This window comes from Amblyraja radiata, chromosome 19 (genome assembly GCF_010909765.2).
Source record: "Amblyraja radiata isolate CabotCenter1 chromosome 19, sAmbRad1.1.pri, whole genome shotgun sequence".
In the NCBI taxonomy this organism is placed as follows: domain Eukaryota; kingdom Metazoa; phylum Chordata; class Chondrichthyes; order Rajiformes; family Rajidae; genus Amblyraja; species Amblyraja radiata.
In genome coordinates, this window is record NC_045974.1 from 12,760 (window position 1) to 21,919 (window position 9,160).

Below are 9,160 nucleotides of genomic sequence, written 5' to 3' on the forward strand. Positions count from 1 at the left end.
ATCCCGAGAGCCGACAAAGATGTACAAAACAGTCAAATGAATACACCACAAATATTAAACTCTACTTTCCCTGTAACATAGAAACATAGAAAATAGGTGCAGGAGGAGGCCATTCGGCCCTTCGATCCAGCACCACCATTCATTGTGATCATGGCCGATCGTCCCCAATCAATAACCCGTGCCTGCCTTCTCCCCATATCCATCAACTCCACTAGCCCCTAGAGCTCTATCTAACTCTCCCTTAAATCTATCCAGTGATTTGGCCTCCACTGCCCTCTGTGGCAGGGAATGCCACAGATTCACAACTCTCTGGGTGAAAACGTTTTTTCTCACCTCAGTCTTAAATGACCTCCCCTTTATTCTAAGACTGTGGCCCTTGATTCTGGACTCACCCAACATTGGGGACATTTTTCCTGCATCTAGCTTGTCCAGTCCTTTTATAGGTTTCTATAAGATCTCCCTCATCCTTCTAAACTCCAGTGAATACAAGCCTAGTCTTTTCAACCTTTCCTCATATGACAGTCGCACCATCCCAGGGATCAACCTCGTGAACCTACGCTGCACTGCCTCAATCACAAGGATGTCCTTCCTCAAATTAGGAGGAACAGGAGCCAACTACAATTACATTAACCAGGGAACATGGCTCTGTCTAAAGACAGTGCTGGAGGCATTCAGCAGTTCAGGCACAATCTGCCTGACTGCAAGTGGAATGGACAGATGACATCTTAGGCCAGCAACCTTCCTCAGACTGATGAAAGAGTGAAAAGAGGCAGAGGCACACAGGACATAGCCAGCAAGTAAATAGGTGGCACCATATAACAATTACAGCACGGAAACAGGCCATCTCGGCCCTTCTAGTCCGTGCCAAACACTTACTCTCACCTAGTCCCATCTACCTGCACTCAGACCATAACCCTCCATTCCTTTCCCATCCATATACCTATCCAATGTATTTTTAAATGATAAAATCGAAACTGCCTCCACCACTTCCACTGGAAGCTCATTCCACACAGCTACCACTCTGAGTAAAGAAGTTCCCCCTCATGTTACCCCTAAACTTCTGTCCATTAATTCTCAAGTCATGTCCTCTTGTTTGAATCTTCCCTACTCTCAATGGGAAAAGCTTATCCACGTCAACTCTGTCTATCCCTCTCATCATTTTAAAAACCTCGATCAAGTCCCCCCTTAACCTTCTGCGCTCCAAAGAATAAAGACCTAACTTGTTCAACCTTTCTCTGTAACTTAGTTGCTGAAACCAGGCAACATTCTAGTAAATCTCCTCTGTACTCTCTCTATTTTGTTGACATCTTTCCTATAATTTGGCGACCAACATTGTACACCATACTCCAGAATTGGCCTCACCAATGCCTTGTACAATTTTAACATTACATCCCAACTTCTATACTCAACGCGAGGCGTGATTAGCATATGGATGGAGTGAGTGCCAAAGGCTCAAGGTGAAAGGGACAAAATGCCAAATAACTAGGAGAGATATGGGTGGAAGAGAGAGTGGGAAACAGACAATAGATGCAGGAGTAGACCATTCGGCCCTTCGAGCCTGCACCGCCATTCAATATGATCATGGTTGATCATCCAACTCAGTATCCTGTACCCGCCTTCTCTCCATACCCCCTGATCCCTTTAGCCACAAGGGCCACATCTAACTCCCTTTTAAATATAGCCAATGAACTGTGGCCTCAACTACCTTCTGTGGCAGAGAATTCCACAGATTCACCACTCTGTGTGAAAAAAAATGTTTTTCTCATCTCGGTCCTAAAAGATTTCCCCCTTATCCTTAAACTGACCCCTAGTTCTGGACTTACCCAACATCGGGAACAGTCTTCCTGCATCTAGCCTGTCCAACCCCTGTAAAAGTGAAATATGGGACTGTTTGAGAGATGAGCGTACAGAGGAAGGGAAAGGGACAGTGATAGTTGGTTAGTTAGCGAGTTAGTTACTGAGTTAATTTGTTAGTCAGTTTGTTAGTCAGTTTGTTAGTCAGTCAATTAGTTAATTAGCACACCAGAGTGTTTGGGGGGGGGGGGGGTGAAGGGAAGTACTCATCTCCCAGTCCCATATTTCCCTTGTACCTTCCCAACCCACCTCCCTCTGGCTTTACATTTCACAGTTCTTGTCCTTATCCCACACGTTTTATCACTTTCACCTTCAGCCTTTGTCACTTACTCCACCCATCTGCCCATCACCCACTCACCTGTATCCACCCATCACCTGTCAGGCAGTGCCCCACCCCCACCTCATTTCCAGCTTTCTCCCGTATTTCAGTCTGAAGGCTCCCGACCTGATTAGTCATCTGTCCATTTCTTCAGATACTGCCTGACCCACCAAGTTCCTCCAGCACTGTTGTTTATGCTCAATATTCCTGCGCCCTGAATTGAAAGAACCGTGAATAAAAAATAATTAGAGATAGCGTGGAAACCGGCCGTCTGGCCCAGCGAGTCCGCACAATCCAGCGATTACCCCATACACTAGCATTATTCTACACACTAGACAGTTTACTAAAACCAATTAACCTACAAATCTGAGCCAACCTACAGATGCTGCCTGATCCATTGAGTTCCTCCAACTCTGCTTTTATTGCTAAAGATCCAGCATCCTGAATTATATAACCCTTGACCAAAAATAAATAGGAAACACCATTGTTAATCTTTCAAAATCTTATCCCCACTGAAACCAAAAGAGGGATTGAAATAGGGGGCCTTACCTTCACACCATCTCCATGAAGATCAAATCCAGATAGACTGGATAAGGTTGCAGGAACATTACATGGCGTGCAGCAGTTCACAATATCAGAGGAAACCAGACCGCAACAGACCAGACTCTACTTTAACCGACAAAAACATTAAATGAGACTTGTGTATCAGGAGAACAGCAATGGGGAAGAAGTTTATTCCATCTTACGCCAACATTTGGCAGAACGGGAAGAGACAGTCTAACCCCAGCAGACACTTCCAGCAACACAGGTCCAGTCCTTGGAGATCCTGGGTGGAAACAAATACAAATTATTCAGAGCAAACAGATTTCAGCAATGCAGGCACTCACCAAACCAAATATAGATTTAGCCCAACTCTAAAGAACTACAGTAGGGTGAATGGAAGGGGCAGGATTAGTAAATTGTAATGAGACTCAAGAGCCATGACTATTAAACTCACTTTCCCTCAGATAACTTTAACCAAGGAATAACTAGGTCAGAAAGTGCTGGAGGTACTCAGTGGGTCAGGCACCATCTGCCCGACTGCAAAGGAATGGACAGATGTTTCAGATCAGGACCTTTCTTCAAACTGATGGAGTTGAGAGAAAGCTGGAAAGAGATGGGAGCAGGACAAAGCCTGGTGAGTGATGCTGGATACAGTTGGGGGCCGATTAGCAGATAGGGGAGTAATGAGAAAATCTAGAGACAAGTGTCAGACAAGAAGAGGTGTGACATGCAAAGCCAGAGAGAGGGGTCTGGGAAAGAGGGGAATGTGGGACAGCGATGAGCGTACATTAGAGGAGAAAGGAGTAGGGTGACCGGAGTGTTGAGTGAGGTGCACCAGGGTGGGGAGTGTAGGGAAAGAGGGGGTGTCCCTTCATCAGTACACTCATGCCCAAATCACATTCCCTTTTATCCCTTCTGGTCCCATTACACCCGGATACCCGTCCCATTGCACCCGGCCCATTACACCCGGATACTCGGCCCATTGCACCCGGAGGCCCATTGCACCCAGATACCCGGCTCATTGCACCCGGATACCCGGCCCATTGCACCCGGATGCCCATTACACCCACATACCCATCCCATTACTCCCTCATACCTCGCTCCAACTTTACATTTCACACCTCTGGAATGTTTTGTCATCTTTTCACCTCTAGCCTTTGTCCTTTTCTCCACCATCTGCCCATCACCTGCATCCACCCATCACTTGCCAAGCTTTGCCCCCTTCCCTTTTCCAACCTTCTCCCACTACTCCAGTCTGAAGGCTTCCAAGCTGATGTCATCTGTCCATTTCCTCCACAGATGTTGCCTTACCTGCTGAATTCTGCCAGCACTGTTTATTTGTTCCATGGCATGGCCAAAACCCGGAATAAATCCCTGTTAGGATGAAGGCCAAGACAATGAGGAAGTGGGGAGCCTAATGAAGACAAGTGGATTTGGACAAGGATAATGATCTCATGGGCCAGACCAAAGTGGCCATTCCCCAGCCAAGACCTCAGATTGGACGAGACTTCAGGTCACCATATCCTCAAGCACAAGTACACACCAGGCAAAGCGCAGAGACAGAAGGCAGCGCCATCCAGTCAAGTGATGACAGGAGAAGGTGATCACTGGTATCATGCTGGTGGAGGGGAATCGACCACATTGGCATGTGGAACCAATATCTCACCTCCCATACATCCCCCTCACTGTCCCCACCCTGACCAACAGCCCCAGGTACAGGCAGAAACTCACTACTAAATAGAGACAACTACATACCAGTGGTCCCTGTTAAACTCCTTCAAGTAGGCCCAGACCACAACTTTAGTGAATAAACCCTAATGAGGGGGAATGTAATCTTTAAACTAAAGTGGGCCCCAAGCCAAGACAGGCTGAGCCCAATTAGAGAAAACAATTGTTAATCTTTCCCAAACCTTCATCCACACTGAAGCCCAAGAGAAGGTTCTAAACAGGGGCCTTACCTTTGTACCAACTCCATAACCATATTCACATAGAACAAGTTATACACAAAACAAAACAATGTCACGTTAGTGATTTGAAGTCTGTCGACATCCTCCTTCACACTGGACACCTAGAGAGGAAGAGATTCCAATTGCAATTACATGTCATGAGAAACAGGATCAGTTTATCCCATTTATTTATAATTCAAAATACCATAACATTATAATCTCAGATCACGCACCTGTAACATTCATGATTAAATTAAATGGAATGTCCGAGAAACAAGCATATTGGAGATTTAACCCACAAATTTTGAACGAAAGATCATGCCAGGAATATATTATTAAACAGATTCAAATATTTTTCGAGGTAAATGACAACCCTGACACACCTACTTCTCTTATGTGGGAAACGTTTAAAGCGTATGTTCGAGGTACATTAATTTCTGCTCAAGCATTTTATAATAAAGAGAACAGGATTAAGCAACAAACATTGGAAATTGAAATCAAGCAACTAGATATAGAAAATGCGAGAATGCCATCTACGTTAAAACATAATAAAATTGCGGTATTGAAATATAAATTAAATAAAATGTATTCAGAACAAGTAATAAAACTTTATCAAAAAACCAAACAACTACATTTTGAATTTGGAGACAAACCACAAAAATTATTAGCACGTCAGTTACGAAAAATGGAAGGGGATAAAACAATTCATAAAATTAGAACAGAGACAGGAGAATTATTAAAAATGCCCAAGGACATAAATGATAGATTTCTCCAATACTATCATAACCTTTATTCAACTAAAACCGTAGCACAATCAGAAGGAATAGCAGATTTTTTAATAAAATGTAATTTAAAAGGTTTAGATTCAAACGATAGAGAATTATTAGAAAGGGAGATTACGATAAAGGATATTGAGGAGTCTATTGGCTCTTTAAAAAATGGTAAAGCAGTAGGACCAGATGGTTTAGGTTCCGAATTTTATAAAAAATTTTATGATTTGCTTAGCCCACGTTTACAAAGACTGTATGAGTATATATATACTCAACAGAAACTTCCAGACACTTTAAATGAATCAATAATAACACTTATTCCTAAAGCTGATAAAGATCTGGAAGACCCGGGATCATACAGAGCAATTGCACTTTTAAATACAGATCAGAAAATTTAAACTAAAATACTAGCGCATAGATTAAGTACAGTGATGAATAAATTAATACACCCTGACCAAACAGGCTTTATTCAGAAACGGTACTCATATTATAATCTAAGAAGATTATTTAATATTATATATTCCAAGAGAATTATTAATGAAGATCTAGTAATAATTTCACTTGACGCTGAAAAAGCATTTGATCAGGTCGAATGGCCTTATTTATTTTCGGTGATGGAAAATATGCAGCTAGGAGAGAAATTCTGTACATGGATAAAACTGTTATATACAAATCCCACGGCTAGAATATTTACAAACCAAAGGTTGTCACCTAAATTTAGCCTATCTAGGGGTTGTAGACAAGGATGCCCATTATCTCCATTATTATTTGCGCTTGCTATTGAGCCACTGGCAGAAAGAGTTAGGGGGCATCCGGAAATACATGGGTATAACACAAAGGACACAGTGAATAAAATTTCTCTATACGCAGATGATGTATTAATTTACATTACAAAACCAGAAATTAGTATTCCAAACTTATTAAAGCTAATAACCCAATTTGGTTCACTTTCAGGATACAGAATAAATTGGAATAAAAGTGAAATTATGCCAATAAGGGAACATAACAAACAGATAATACAACAATTTCCATTTAAAATAGTAAATGAAAAATTTAAATATCTAGGTATTTATGTAACTAAGATATATACATCATTATTTAAAGCAAATTTCCCCCCATTACTGAACAAACTACATAAGAATATTCAATACTGGAAAACACTTCCTATCTCAATGGTAGGCAAAATTAATGCCATAAAAATGATTTTTTTACCGCAAATATTATATCTTTTTCAGACAATTCCGATATATCTGGCAAAAAACTTTTTTTTTTAAATTGGACTCTATTGTTAATGATTTTATCTGGGATTATAAGAATCATAGGATAAACAAAAGACATTTGTGTAAATCAAAAATAAATGGAGGCTTGGTTTTACCCAATTTTTTGTTTTATTTCTGGGCAGTTAACATTAAAAATATGAATTTCTGGTTGGAAGAAATAGATCATCAACCAGACTGGTTAAAAATGGAAAAGGAAGATTGTTTACCTTTTGATATCGGTTCGATATTATTTGCTACGTCTAAATTAAACAAAAAAATTTATAGGGAAAACCCTATAATATTTAGTGCTATACGAATTTGGAAACAATTAAAAAAGACATTAAAATTAGATAATTTATCACTTTTTCTTCCAATTGTGAATAATCCTTTGTTTAAGCCTTCATGGTTGGACGGGGGTTTTACACAATGGAAGAATTATGGAATTAAAAATATGGGACAACTTTACAAGGAAGGCACTTTTCTGACATTTCAGGAATTGCAACAGACTTATGGACTTCGAGGAAATGATTATTTCAGATATCTTCAACTTAGAGATTATGTAAAATCGAACTCCCAAAATTTTCGAATTAGAAATTCAGAAATTCTTGATGAATGTCCTAACATCCTAATACAGAAAAATTAATATCTTATATATATAATATCTTATTAGACAGTGACATTCCTTCGACGGACTTACACAGACAAACATGGGAAAAAGAATTAAATCAAGTAATAACGAAAGATACTTGGGAAGAAAGTTTGCAACACATACATCAGTGTTCACTAAACGCCAGACATTCTCTAATACAATTTAAAGTAATACATAGGTTACATTATTCAAAAACAAAACTACATAAAATTTTTCAACATATCTCACCTATATGTGATAAATGTCAACATTTAGAAGCTACATTATCTCATATGTTTGCAAACTGTATAAAAATTAAAAAATTCTGGGTAAATATTTTTAGTATAATATCTAAAGTAACCAACACACAATTGGACCCAGATCCAAAATTAATAATACTCGGAATATTAGAATTAAATCAAACACTTAGAACAACACAAAGAAACTTTATTGATTATAGTTTAATAACAGGAAAAAAATTAATTCTAAAATTTTGGAAAGGCCCTACGGCCCCCACAATCAAAATGTGGATTATAGAAATGACGGAGACCTTAAACGTGGAAAGAATCAGATTTTCCCTGTTGGACAAACAGGAATTATTCGTTGGAACATGGTCTCCTTTTATTGATTACTTAAAGGGTCAGAATGGTTCAACACAGGAACCTGACTAGCACGCGGGCTAAAGAATGGATGAAATACTATACTCTGAAATGTACGAATATATCTCGAATGAAGTCTTTTTTATTTTAATAAATTTTTCCATTCATCTTTAACTATCTTTTTCCTTTTTTTTTTTCTTTTTTTTTTTTTCTTCTCTTTCTTTTCTTTCTTTACTTCATCTATCTCTTTAGTTCTATCTAGTTTAAAAAAAAAAAAAAGGCAAAAAGTATTGGAGACAATGTAATAATAATTGACAATATTATCAATTTAAAAATGTAAGACTGTAATGATGTAATTGGTTATGTACCTATCTCCAATAAAAAATATTTTAAAAAAAAAAAAAAAAGAGAAACAGGATCAGCCATTGAAAGGATTGTAGTGAACCCTACAGAGTAGCAGAATACATTGACTACTGTAATTCACTGGCACAGCAACATGCCAGCTTTGTTGAAGGGCAGCACAGTGGCACAGCAGTAGAGTTGTTGCCTTACAGCGCCAGAGACACAGGTTCTGTATGGAGTTTGCACATTCTCCCAGTGACCAAGTGGGTTTTCTCAGAGATCTTCACTTTCCTCCCACACTCCAAAGATGTGCAGGTTTGTAGGTTAATTGACTTGGTATAAATGTAACCTTGTCCCTAGTGTGTGTAGGATAGTGTTAATGTGCGGCGATCGTTGGTCGATGCAGATTTGGTGGGTCAAAGGGCCTGTTTCCACACTGTGTCCATAACGTGAAACTTACCATGTCACATGAAGTTTTCTCCCCGACACTGCCCCTGATACCGTACCCTTTACCATGGACATTGAAATCCTGTGCACAAACAGAAACAGATAGGAGCATACAGGCAGTTCAAATATCTGGAGAAACACACCATGACAAACCAGATACGACTTTAACCGACAAAGACAAAGCCCATTATGTGATGAGTTGTGACATTGGCTAGAGGTGACAAGGAGACAAAAGGTGCAACAGATGAGAAGAGTGAAACGTAAAGCTGGAGGGAGGGATACGGGTGGAAGGGGATAGAGTGAAATATGAGACTGGTTTGGGAGGCGAGCATACAGAGGGAAGGAGCAGAGTGACTAAGGTGTTGAGGGAAGTGTTCACACCAGGGTGGGTGGGGGGGGGGAAGTGCAGGGAAAGACATCGCACACAGATTCCCTTCACCTGAAAGTCCTTCA

At 40.0% G+C, this 9,160-nt stretch overlaps 1 long non-coding RNA gene across 1 annotated transcript; it reads right to left on the bottom strand.

Annotated features, from left to right (window-relative positions):
- Positions 1–2,878: 2,878 nt before the first annotated feature.
- LOC116984206 lies at positions 2,879–8,861 on the bottom strand. Its single transcript, XR_004414919.1, has 2 exons — positions 8,721–8,861; positions 2,879–2,999 (listed from the first exon to the last, which is right to left on the bottom strand). It is a non-coding gene; the product is annotated as an uncharacterized LOC116984206 (long non-coding RNA).
- Between the last annotated feature and the right edge of the window lie 299 nt (positions 8,862–9,160).